Below are 14,577 nucleotides of genomic sequence, written 5' to 3' on the forward strand. Positions count from 1 at the left end.
GGGAAACGTGCACAAGCACGTCAAGCCTTGGGTTTTGTGTGGTTTTGTGCGGTTTTGTGCGGTATGGAGCTTATTCCACCATATCGCACAACACAAGAAGGTTTTTCAGTAACTTCTAATGGTAGCTCATTTTTTGCTTTTATTTACGCACCCAGTTTAGCGCATAACTTTAAGTCTTGCCGTAAATTAGCTATAAATTACTTGGAAACATAGACATATGGGGTATTCCTAAAATCAGAACAACATAATTAATCTATTTGGTGTTTTTTTCTTTAGTTACACTAGTTTTGTAGAAATTGTTAAAAAGAAAACTGTAACAAAAATGTCCATAGAGGGTATTACTAAAATGGTCTGTTTTTTTTCTGTAAGAAAAGTTATATAATATGTATGGAAAATAGAAAGAAATAGAGGGGCGCCTCATGTGTGGTATCATCAGATGTAAAAGCCAATAATAATAATAGAGCCAAATGGGTACTCACACACTTCAGAAGCACACCAATGTGCTGGTAGGAGCAGGCTGCAGATTCATATAGGTGTGGCAGCTCACCTCTCAGGCAGTGCTGTGATGCCGGAGATGGAATGAGAGATACAGAAAAAGAAAAAAAGCACTACATGTGCAGACCATTAAAGATATAACCGACAATATTTTCAGTGATACAAGTGGGTACTCACATACTCCATGAGCACACTTATGTGCTGGTAGGAACAAGCTGCAAATTTTAGGCAGGTGTAGCAGCTCACCCCAAATCAGATTTCTTGATGCTGTGGTAGGAGTAATCCCAATAGGCTACATTTTATAAATCTTCATTTATTTATTGTTTCATTGTAACATTAAACTAATATATAAAAAATAGCATTAAAAACATTATCTGGCTATCATTTTTTGAAGTAGCAGCAATGCACTACAGGTTTAGAAATGAATACATGTGTTTCTCTCCCTGTCTGTCTTTGTCTGTCTCTCTCTCTCTTTCTTACAATCTGTCTCTCTTTTGCACTCTTTTTTCTTATAAATATTTAGAAATAGAAGGTTTATTTACATATGCACCCTTCATTTCTTCATATTTTTTGGGATTCAGAGCTTACATTGTGTGGCAGTTTTAGGGGGGCACAGGTTTTTGAAAGAACCTTGACAAGGTACCTGTGCTTTTACCATTTGTCTAAATGTGTTAACTAACACTTCGATAATTTTTTTCATCTTTGATGTGCGATTATGAGTGAGTTATGTATTTTCTATGGCCTAGATTTAGAGTAGGGAGGTAGCCGTGAAAACCAGCGTTAGAGGCTCCTAACGCTGGTTTTTACCGCCCTCTGGTTTTTGGAGTCAGTCAGAAAAGGGTCTAACGCTCACTTTCCAGCCACGACTTTTCCATACCGCAGATCCCCTTACGTCATTTGGGTATCCTATCTTTTCAATGGGATTTTTCTAACGCCGGTATTTAGAGTCGTGGCTGAAGTGAGCGTTAGAAAACAAAACTCCAGCCGCAGAAAAAAGTCAGTAGTTAAGAGCTTTCTGGGCTAACACCGGTTTATAAAGCTCTTAACTACTGTGCTCTAAAGTACACTAACACCCATAAACTACCTATGTACCCCTAAACCGAGGTCCCCCCACATGGCCGCCACTCGATTACATTTTTTTAACCCCTAATCTGCCGACCGCCACCTACGTTATATTTATGTACCCCTAATCTGCTGCCCCTAACACCGCCGGCCCCTATATTATATTTATTAACCCCTAACCTGCCCCCCACAAAGTCGCCGCCAGCTACCTACAATAATTAACCCCTAATCTGCCGCTCCGTAAACCGCTGCTACCTACATTATCCCTATGTACCCCTAATCTGCTGCCCCTAACACCGCCGACCCCTATATTATATTTATTAACCCCTAATCTGCCCCCCTCAACGTCGCCTCCACCTGCCTACACTTATTAACCCCTAATCTGCCGAGCGGACCACACCGCTACTATAATAAAGTTATTAACCCCTAATCCGCCTCACTCCCGCCTCAATAACCCTATAATAAATAGTATTAACCCCTAATCTGCCCTCCCTAACATCGCCGACACCTAACTTCAATTATTAACCCCTAATCTGCCGACCGAATCTCGCCGCTACTGTAATAAATGGATTAACCCCTAAAGCTAAGTCTAACCCTAACACTAACACCCCCCTAAGTTAAATATAATTTAAATCTAACTAAATAAATTAACTCTTATTAAATAAATTATTCCTATTTAAAGCTAAATACTTACCTGTAAAATAAACCCTAATATAGCTACAATATAAATTATAATTATATTATAGCTATTTTAGGATTTATATTTATTTTACAGGTAACTTTGTATTTATTTTAAGCAGGTACAATAGCTATTAAATAGTTAAGAACTATTTAATAGCTAAAATAGTTAAAATAATTACAAAATTACCTGTAAAAGAAATCCTAACCTAAGTTACAATTAAACCTAACACTACATGATCAATAAATTAATTAAATAAAATACCTAAAATTATCTACAATTAAACCTAACACTACACTATCAATAAATTAATTAAATACAATATCTACAAATAAATACAATGAAATAAACTAACTAAAGTACAAAAAATAAAAAAGAACTAAGTTACAAAAAATAAAAAAATATTTACAAACATTAGAAAAATATTACAACAATTTTAAACTAATTACACCTACTCTAAGCCCCCTAATAAAATAACAAAGAACCCAAAATAAAAAAATGCCCTACCCTATTCTAAATTAAAAAAGTTCAAAGCTCTTTTACCTTACCAGCCCTGAACAGGGCCCTTTGCGGGGCATGCCCCAAAGAATTCAGCTCTTTTGCCTGTAAAAAAAACACAATACCCCCCCCCCAACATTACAACCCACCACCCACATGCCCCTAATCTAACCCAAACCCCTCTTAAATAAACCTAACACTAAGCCCCTGAAGATCTTCCTACCTTATCTTCACCTCGCCGGGTATCACACCGATCCGTCCTGGCTCCGATGTCTTGATCCAAGCCCAAGCGGGAGCTGAAGATGTCCATGATCCGGCTGAAGTCTTCTATCAAGCGGCATCTTCAATCTTCTTTCTTCCGGATCCATGTTCATCCCGCCGACGCGGAACATCCATCTTCACCGACGACTTCCCGACGAATGACGGTTCCTTTAAGGGACGTCATCCAAGATGGTGTCCCTCGAATTCCGATTGGCTGATAGTATTCTATCAGCCAATCGGAATTAAGGTAGGAAAATTCTGATTGGCTGATGGAATCAGCCAATCAGAATCAAGTTCAATCCGATTGGCTGATCCGATCAGCCAATCAGATTGAGCTCACATTCTATTGGCTGATTGGAACAGACAATAGAATGCGAGCTCAATCTGATTGTCTGATTGGATCAGCCAATCGGATTGAACTTGATTCTGATTGGCTGATTCCATCAGCCAATCAGAATTTTCCTACCTTAATTCCGATTGGCTGATAGAATCCTATCAGCCAATCGGAGTTCGAGGGACGCCATCTTGGATGACGTTCCTTAAAGGAACCGTCATTTGTCGGGAAGTCGTCGGTGAAGATGGATGTTCCGCGTCGGTGGGATGAATATGGATCTGGAAGAAAGAAGATTGAAGATGCCGCTTGATAGAAGACTTCAGCCGGATGATGGACCTCTTCAGCTCCCGCTTGGATAAAGACTTCAGTCGGATCATGGACCTCTTCAGCTCCCGCTTGGATGAAGACTTCACCCGGATCATGGACATCTTCAGCCCCCCCCCTTGGGCTTGGATCAAGACATCGGAGCCAGGACGGATCGGTGTGATACCCGGCGAGGTGAAGATAAGGTAGGAAGATCTTCAGGGGCTTAGTGTTAGGTTTATTTAAGGGGGGTTTGGGTTAGATTAGGGGTATGTGGGTGTTGGGTTGTAATGTTGGGGGGTATTGTGTTTTTTTTACAGGCAAAAGAGCTGAATTCTTTGGTGCATGCCCCGCAAAGGGCCCTGTTCAGGGCTGGTAAGGTAAAAGAGCTTTGAACTTTTTTAATTTAGAATAGGGTAGGGCATTTTTCTTATTTTGGGGGTCTTTGTTATTTTATTAGGGGGCTTAGAGTAGGTGTAATTAGTTTAAAATTGTTGTAATATTTTTCTAATGTTTGTAAATATTTTTTTATTTTTTGTAACTTAGTTCTTTTTTATTTTTTTGTACTTTAGTTAGTTTATTTCATTGTATTTATTTGTAGATATTGTATTTAATTAATTTTTGATAGTGTAGTGTTTGGTTTAATTGTAGATAATTGTAGGTATTTAATTAATTTATTGATCGTGTAGTGTTAGGTTTAATTGTAACTTAGGTTAGGATTTATTTTACAGGTAATTTTTTAATTATTTTAACTATTTTAGCTATTAAATAGTTCTTAACTATTTAATAGCTATTGTACCTGGTTAAAATAAATACAAAGTTACCTGTAAAATAAATATAAATCTTAAAATAGCTATAATATAATTATAATTTATATTGTAGCTATATTAGGGTTTATTTTACAGGTAAGTATTTAGCTTTAAATAGGAATAATTTATTTAATAAGAGTTAATTTATTTAGTTAGATTTAAATTATATTTAATTTAGGGGGTGTTAGTTTTAGGGTTAGACTTAGCTTTAGGGGTTAATCCATTTATTACAGTAGCGGCGAGATTCGGTCGGCAGATTAGGGGTTAATAATTGAAGTTAGGTGTCAGCGATGTTAGGGAGGGCAGATTAGGGGTTAATACTATTTATTATAGGGTTATTGAGGCGGGAGTGAGGCGGATTAGGGGTTAATAACTTTATTATTGTAGCGGTGCGGTCCGCTCGGCAGATTAGGGGTTAATAAGTGTAGGCAGGTGGAGGCGACATTGAGGGGGGCAGATTAGGGGTTAATAAATATAATATAGGGGTCGGCGGTGTTAGGGGCAGCAGATTAGGGGTACATAGGGATAATGTAAGTAGCGGCGGTTTACGGAGCGGCAGATTAGGGGTTAAAAAAATATGCAGGTGTCAGCGATAGCGGGAGCGGCAGATTAGGGGTTAATAAGTGTAAGGCTAGGGGTGTTTAGACTCGGGGTACATGTTAGGGTGTTAGGTGCAGACATAGGAAGTGTTTCCCCATAGAAAACAATGGGGCTGCGTTAGGAGCTGAACGCGGGTTTTTTGCAGGTGTTAGGTTTTTTTTCAGCTCAAACACCCCTATTGTTTTCTATGGGGGAATCGTGCACGAGCACGTTTTTGAAGCTGGCCGCTTCTGTAAGCACCGCTGGTATCGAGAGTTGAAGTTGCGGTAAATATGCTATACGCTCCTATTTTTGAGCCTAACGCAGCCATTCTGTGAACTCTAAATACCAGCGGTATTTAAAAGGTGCAGCCATAAAAAAAACATGCGTAGCTAACGCACCCCTTTGGCGCAGAGCTCTAAATCTAGGCGTATGTGTCTTTATTTCCCAATTTAATGAGGATTTTTGAATATGTACTTGAGCACAGGCCTGTCCATGCTTAAAGTGACATTCAACACCAGATTTTGTTTCAACAAAAGATCTGTAATTCTTTGTATTACACATTCCCCTTTTTACCATTAACAACAATGTTAGATTGATATAGTTTTTACCTCTCTGATTATCTTTTCTATAACCATATTCTGACAGGCCAATGAAAAAATTTCATTTTCTTTTTAAACTATTGATTTACATTTTTTAAAAACAAAATAATTTCATAAATTAATTTATAATATATATATATATATATATATATATATATATATACATTAATAGATATATTTTTTTATGTTAATAATATTAAAGGGACACTGAACATGATTCAGATAGAGTATTCAATTGTAAGGAAATTTCTAATTTACTCCTTTTATCAAATCTTATTCTTTCGTTTGGTATCTTTATTTGAAATGCCAGAATGTAAGTTTAGATGCAAGACTATTTTTGTTGAACAACCTGGGTTGTTCTTGTTGATTGGTGGATAAATTCATCCACCAATAAAAAAAAGTGCTGTTCATAGTTATGAACCCAAAAAAATATTAAAAAAACATTTTTTATTTTTAAAACATGGCAATAGAACAAACATAAATTGATAATAGGAGTATATTAGAAATTTGCTTAAAATTGCATGCTCTATCTGAATCAAGAAAAAAAATTGGGTTCAGTGTCCCTTTAAAATCTCTATTTGATTTAAGAATTTGGTTGTTGGTGTTCACTTTCCTTTTCTTTGAAAAGGTCATATAATTATGAAATATGAGAAAGAATACATTTACACAATTTAAAATTAATTGACTATCACATGTTAAATATGAATCATTAAATTATAATTATTGATTCATGTAACCTTTATTGTAATGGAGTTGTTTATGCAAATCATCAATATTATATATTAAAAAAAAAAATATATAAAAAAATAATTATGGAGTAGATTGAACCTTTAATAATCAGACTATATAATATGTTATACCTGCATTGAATTTGATCATCATTCATTTGTAACATGTGTAATATGTGAATCAAGTAATAACAAACACATTTATTCATAATCAAAAATATTTATTGTCATATTTTTTGAAAAAAAAAAGACAGACATAATAAAACAAAATAAAAATAAAAATTAACAAAATAAATGACAAACATAATAAAAACAAATCCAAATCCAAATTAACAAAATAAATAAGGACAGACATAATAAAAACAAATAAACTTAAAATTAACAAATTAAATAAGGACAGACATAATAAAAACAAATACAACTTAAAATTAACAACTGAAATAAGGACAGACATAATAAAACAAATACAACTTAAAATTAACAAGTTAAATAAGGACAGACATAATACAACAAATTAAAAATAAAATAAGCACATTAAAAACCCCAATAAAATGAGCAAATTAAAACAGCCTAATATTTGTTTTTTTTGGCTGATGGTGAGAGGGGGGGGTGATCTCTCCCTTGTTCCTCTTCTCCCTAAAGTTAAAAACAATTGACAATTAAAAATCCAGTTGTCTTCATCTGCCCTCTCCCGACACTGGCGTTCTGCCTGCTCTTCAGCTTCCATGGCCCTATCTAGTTATAATCTTTCCCAATCAAAGTTTAGTCTATCACTATCCCTCTGCCTTTCATAAAAAAATCTATCCCTCTCTAATTCTAATCTGGCACTATCCCGCCCACATTCATATTCAAATCTTTCCCTCTCTAAATCTATTCCAGCTGATTCTATCCTCAACCTTTCCCTCTCTATATCTAATATTTCCCTATCTACTATAATGCCCCTCTCTAATATCTGCCCCTGTTGCTCAACAGATGATCTTAATGCCCCATGCAACTCATGGCAATAATCCCGGTACTGCCTGGCCAGATGTAACATTTCCCAAACTGCCTCCTCATCTTTGATGGGAGGTAGTTTGTGGCCAGGATCAGCATGGCCATGAGCTGATGGAGCATGAGCAACAGGTGCAGGAGGGGAACCAGGGTGAAGAGCAGCTGGGTCTTCTGGGTCAGGAGGGGCAGCACAGCTGAGAGTCTCCAAATCTGATGTCCCCTGGGAGATTCCCTGTTCCTGTGATTCTGGATATTGGGTCTCTCCCAGGGACTCCTCCTCCGCCATAATACCTCTCAACTGTCGAAAACAACCGTTGATATCCTCCAAAGCACGTTCCATGTCTAAAGAAATGAGAAAAAAATAAATATATTGTTATCCAACTTAATGTAAATTGAAAGATTAAATGCATATAATATTAAACATATATCTTCCCTGATTCCTATCAAGATAGAAAATATAAGACACTGTATTTTAACATGATCAATTTTTTTAGTTAATGTTATCTTAAATGGATTAAAGAATTCAAAATGTTGCTATCTAATTTTTTAAAAAAAGGGCTTATTATAAAAGCTATATCATTTTCAACAGTGTATTTAAATATTCACTGTGCAACAGCATTTTCAACACAGCACTTTTCTTAATTGAACATTTTAAAAATCTGTTTAGACTGTTTCTTAATCACTGACATGATTACAAGCCCCACTGGTGCTGTGAGAAGCTTGAGTATTGACAATGCTGTTGCGCTGAGAATATCTTAGAGGCCTATTTATCAAAGTTCTGTTGGACATGATCTGACAGTGCGGATCATGTCCGCCATACCTTGCTGAATGCGGAGAGAAATATGCTCTCTGAATTCTGAATTGCACCAGCAGCTCCTGTGAGCTGCTGGTGCAACACCGCCCCCTGCAGACTCACCAATGGGCCACCAGCAGAGGTGGGTCAATCAACCCGATCATACTCAATCGGGTTGAATTGCGGCGATGTCTTACGGCCTGCTCAGAGCAGGTGGACAGGGTTATGGAGCAGCGCCAGAAACATGGTCCCTCAAGCTCCATTTTGAGATTGATAAATGGGCCTCTTAGTCTGATTCACATTTAAGTGCATTTCCAAATAAATGTTATTTAAAAGAATAGTTATATTGTAAAATGTCAATATATCTATCTATCTATCTATTTATCTATCTATACATATATATATATATATATATATATATATATATATATATATATATATAGAGAGAGAGAGAGAGAGAGAGAGACCTCTATATATGCGATAATGCAGATGTTTGTCTAAGTTAAACAAATATTCCAATAATAAAATATAACGTAAATGCTGGTGATAGAGCATGCAAGAAGTGAGCGTAGAGCAAAATTGAGCTCCACACTGCACTCCAATTCCAGCGCTGCTTAAGATAGCGATGAGCTGGTCGTACGTGTTCGTGCACAATTTCCCCATAGACATCAATGGGGAGTGCCGGCTGAGAAAAAGTCTAACACCTGCAATAAAGCAGCGTAAAACTCTGTAACGCAGCCCCATTGATTCCTATGGGGAAACATATTTTATGTTTACACCTAACACCCTAACATGAACCCCGAGTCTAAACACCCCTAATCTTACACTTATTAACCGCTAATCTGCCGCCCACGACATCGCCGTCACCTACATTATATTTATTAACCCCTAATCTGCCGCTATGGACATCGCTGACACCTACATTATATTTATTAACCCCTAATCTGCTGCCCCCAACATCGCCGATACCTACATTATATTTATTAACCCCTAATCTCCCGCCCCCAATGTCGCCGCCACTATATTAAATGTATTAACCCCTAAGTCTTACCCTAACCCTAACACCCCCTAATTTAAATATAATTTCAATAAATCTAAATAAAATTACTATCATTAACTAAATAATTCCTATTTAAAACTAAATACTTACCTATAAAATAAACCCTAAGCTAGCTACAATATAACTAATAGTTACATTGTAGCTAGCTCAGGGTTTATTTTTATTTTACAGGCAAGTTTGTATTTATTTTAAATAGGTAGAATAGTTACTAAATAGTTATTAACTATTTAATAACTACCTAGCTAAAACAAATACAAATTTACCTGTAAAATAAAACCTAACCTATGCTACAATAACACCTAACACTAGACTACAATTAAATCAATTCTCTACATTAAATACAATAAAATAAATTAAATTAAATTAGCTAAATCACAAAAACCCCCACTAAATTACAGAAAATAAAAAACAAATTACAAATCTTTAAACTAATTACTCCTAATCTAATAGCCCTATCAAAATAAAAAAGCCCACCCAAAATAAAAAAAGCTCAACCAAAATAAAACAAAACCCTAGCCTAAACTAAACTACCAATAGCCCTTAAAAGGGCCTTTTGCGGGGCATTGCCCCAAAGAAATCAGCTCTTTTACCTGTAACCAACAGTAAAACCCACCACCCACACAACCAACCCCCCAAATAAAAACCTAACTCAAAAAAACCTAAGATCGCCATTGCCCTGAAAAGGGCATTTGGATGGGAATTGCCCTTAAAAGGGCATTTAGCTCTATTGCTGCCCAAAGCCCTAACCTAAAAAATAAACCCACCCAATACACCCTTAAAAAATCTTAGCACTAACTCCCGAAGATTCACTTACCGGGAGAAGTCCTCATCCAAGCGGCAAGAGGTCCTCAACGAAGCCGGCAGAAGTGGTCCTCCAGACGGGCAGAAGTGGTCCTCCAGACGGGCAGAAGTCTTCATCCAGACGGCATTTTTTATCTTCATCCTTCCGACGCGGAGCAGCTCCATCTTCAAGACATCCGGCGCGGAGCATCCTCTTCAAACGACGTCTTCTTCGGGAATGAATATCGCTTTAAGTGATGTCATCCAAGATGGCGTCCCTAGATTCCAATTGGCTGATAGAATTCTATCAGCCAATCGGAATTAAGGTAGAAAAAATCCTATTGGCTGTTGCAATCAGCCAAAAGGATTGAGCTGGCATTGTATTGGATGTTCCAATCAGCCAATAGAATGCAAGCTCAATCCTATTGGCTGATTGGATCAGCCAATAGGATTTTTTCTACCTTAATTCCTATTGGCTGATAGAATTCTATCAGCCAATCTGAATCTAAGGGATGCCATCTTGGATGACGTCACTTAAAGAGATATTCATTCCGAAGAAGACGTCGCATGAAGAGGATGCTCCGCACCAGATGTCTTGAAGATGGAGCTGCTCCACATCGGTAGGATGAAGATAGAAGATGCTGTCTGGATGAAGACTTCTGCCCTTCTGGAGGACCACTTCTGCCTGTCTGGAGGACCACTTCTGCCAGCTTTGTTGAGGACATCTTGCCGCTTGGATGAAGACTTCTCCCGGTAAGTGAATCTTCGTGGGTTAGTGTTAGGATTTTTTAAGGGTGTATTGGGTGGGTTTATTTTTAGGTTATGGCTTTGGGCCTGCAATAGAGCTAACTGCCCTTTTAAGAGCAATGCCCATCCAAATTCCCTTTTCAGGGCAATGGGGAGCTTAGGTTATTTGAGTTAGGCTTTTATTTGGGGAGTTGGTTGTGTGGGTGGTGGGTTTCACTGTTGTGGGGTTTGTTTGTATTTTTTTTACAGGTAAAAGAGCTGATTTCTTTGGGGCAATGCCCCGCAAAAGTCCCTTTTAAGGTCAATTGATAATTTAGTTTAGGCTTGGTTTTTTTTTTATTTTGGGTGGGCTTTTTTCATTTTGATAGGGCTATTAGATTAGGTGTAATTTGTTTTTTATTTTCTGTAATTTAGCTAATTTAATTTATTTAATTGTATTTAATGTAGGGAATTGATTTAATTGTAGTGTAGTGTTAGGTATTAGTGTAACTTAGGTTAGGTTTTATTTTACAGGTACATTTGTATTTATTTTAGCTAGGTAGTTATTAAATAATTAATAACTATTTAGTAACTATTCTACCTAGTTAAAATAAATACAAACTTGCCTGTAAAATAAAAATAAACCCTGAGCTAGATACAATGTAACTATTAGTTATATTGTAGCTAGCTTAGGGTTTATTTTACAGGTAAGTATTTAGTTTTAAATAGGAATTATTTAGTTATTAATAGTAGGTTTTATTTAGATTTATTTAAATTATATTTAAGTTAAGGGGTGTTAGGGTTAGACTTAGGTTTAAAGGGTTAATACATTTAGAATAGTGGCGGCGACGTTGGGGATGGCAGATTAGAGGTTAATAAATGTAGGTAGGTGGCGGCGATGTTGGGGGCAGCAGATTAGGGGTTAATAAATATAATGTAGGTTGCGGTGATGTCCGGAGCGGAATATTAGGGGTTAATAAGTATAATGTAGGTGGTGGCGATGTAAGGGGCGGCAAATTAGGGGTTAATAATATTTAACTAGTGTTTGTGAGGTGGGAGTGCGGCGGTTTAGGGGTTAATATGTTTATTCTAGTGACAGCAATGTCCGGAGTGGCAGATTAGGGGTTAAAAAATGTATTTTAGTATTTGCGATGCGGGAGGGCCTGGGTTTAGGGGTTAATAGGTAGTTTATAGGTGTTAGTGTACTTTTTAGCACTTTAGTTATGAGTTTTATGCTACAGCGTTGTAGTGTAAAACTCATAACTACTGACTTCAGATTGCGTTAGGAATCTTGACGGATAGGGTGTACCGCTCACTTTTTGGCTTCCCAGGACACACTCTTAATACCGGCGCTATGGAAGACCCATAGAAAAAAGGGTTTATGAACTTTACGTAAGTCGGTTTGCGGTAAGGCCAAACAAGTGTGTGGTACACCTATACCTGCAAGACTCGTAATTCCAGTGGGCGTAAAAAAGCAGCGTTAGGACCTGTTAACAATGATTTTTCACCTTACCGCAAAACTCGTAATCTAGCCACTAGAAAGTAATATTAAGAGCAGGCCCATTTTTGTTTCAGCACATAGGTAGCGCTTGTTGATTGGATGGTTTCAATTAGACACCAATCAGCAAGCGCTACCCAGGTGCTGAACCAAAAATGGGCTGGCTTCTAAGCTTACATTCCTGGTTTTCAAATAAACATAACAAGAGAACAAAGAAAAATTGATGATATTAGTAAATTAGAAAGTTGTTTAAAATTGTATGCTCTATCTGAACCATGAAAGTTTAATTTTAAATATACTATCCCTTTAAGCTAGAGAATAAAGAATTAATTTTTAATATAAATGTAGTTCTATTTAATTTTTTTCATTTACTCGGTATGTTTTGTTGAATGAGCAACAATGCACTACTGTTTGCTGACTCAACACATTGGTGAGCCGATGACACAACACATTGGTGAGCCGATGACAATCAGTATATATATATACCAATCATCATCTATAACCTTGGTTATTTGATATACAGAGATTGCAAAGTTAAACTTTTCAGCAAAGGATAAGAAGTGAATGATGCAAAATAATTAATAGACGTACATTTTAAATATGATTAATCTAGTATTCTCTATCATAATTCACTGAATAAATGCTTGTGTTTCATGTCCCTCAAAATGTTTGGGTAACTAAAGATCATAATACAAAAATATAAATTTAACTATAGGCCAATTTTCGTATGTGTATCTAAAATGCATGTTCTATTTAAATGAGTAATAACATCATTTGACTGTACTATTCTTTTAAATACTATGAATTGAGAGATTATATAAACAATCTATGTAATTTCACATTAGTTTTTAAGACACTGATTTTCTTTATTAATAAAAATTTAACTTTCACATTGAGCTATTGACATTCCCACTAATGTGATCACACATAACATTCATGTTTGATCTTGTTTTTGTTATCAGAGGAGGAGATCATAGATCTTGGAGGGGGTCCCAAAGCCCTTCGGACCTCAGCTGTAAAAACAAAAATGAATATACATAGTTAAAAAAAATGTACAATCATACAAGTAAGAACAATTTAATTAAAAGCAAATGAATATAAAAAAATGTACCTGTAGAACGGCCAATGCTTGCTCCATCAGGGGTGCTGCACATAATGTCTGGGTGTGTGGCGGCCGAGGAGAAGCTGTGGCTGGATTCAGTGTGGATACTGACGGGCAATAGGAGGGTCTCATCTCCAGCCGTGGCAGCATCCACATCAGCTGTACCTGCAGCAGCTGCAGCACTGGTAGATGCTTAAACAAAATACAACATGAAAGAAAACATTAGTATCAACATAATTGCACATCATAATCTCAATAACCAAAAAACAAATTGTTTAAATTTTCAACATTTTGCAACATCAAAAACGCATGTAATAGAACTTTACCTGCCAATTCGTCAGTATCATTCCCCACCAAATCCAAACCGAGCGTCAGATTTTCTCCCAGCTTATCCATCAGCTGAGTCTCATACTCTGAGAGCTCAGCCGTATATGGCATGCCACCACCGGTAGAATGTGCAGCCTGCTTCTCCCTGGCCAGCTTGGCCTTTAGGATTCACTTGATGTCAGAGAACCTCTTCTTACAGTGCCCCACCGATATGGCATGAGTGCCCTCGGCGGAGACACTGCCAGCTATAGCTCTCAAAATCTCTTGTTTTTTGGAGAGCGAGGTCTTTTGGGCTTTGGATCCATAAATAAAATCATAGTGCTCTAAAACCATGGTTACTAAAACTTTGTTTTGCTCAAAATTAAACTGGATATTTCTACCAGACTTGGTATTCCCAGATAAAACAAAATAATAGAGCACACACATGTTGCAAGAATAATAATCTAATGAAAACGAAGACCTACAGCTCTTGTCAAAGCTTAGTAGGACTTAATAGACTCCATTTTCAATTCCTTAAATGAACAAAAACAATCTATAATTGTGATGTTTATGTTGCAGTTAAATAATAGTAACAAATTATTTTAAAGTTCAAGATGGCGCAATCTAAATTATTTATTGACAGTGAATTGGTCATCCTTGTCTACAGGGTGTAATCCTTGTCTACAGGGTGTACCACTATTTCTCACGGATTATGTGAGTGAGGGCTATTGTCCGACAGGAGAGGGATCGCATCATAACATTTTTGATAATACTCTTAAAACGCCACAATACAGATAATCCTATGATCAAATGTATATTTTTAAAGGCCTTTATTTTTTTATGGGATAACTGATTGTTAACGCATAACCAATAATACATTTTATTTATTGTCAGTCAGTGATTCATTGGTGATGCATGTAATATGTTTTTTTAAAAATGTTTGTGGATTACATAGCAATTGTCATGAACACA

This window comes from Bombina bombina, chromosome 3 (genome assembly GCF_027579735.1).
Source record: "Bombina bombina isolate aBomBom1 chromosome 3, aBomBom1.pri, whole genome shotgun sequence".
Classification (NCBI taxonomy): Eukaryota; Metazoa; Chordata; class Amphibia; order Anura; family Bombinatoridae; genus Bombina; species Bombina bombina.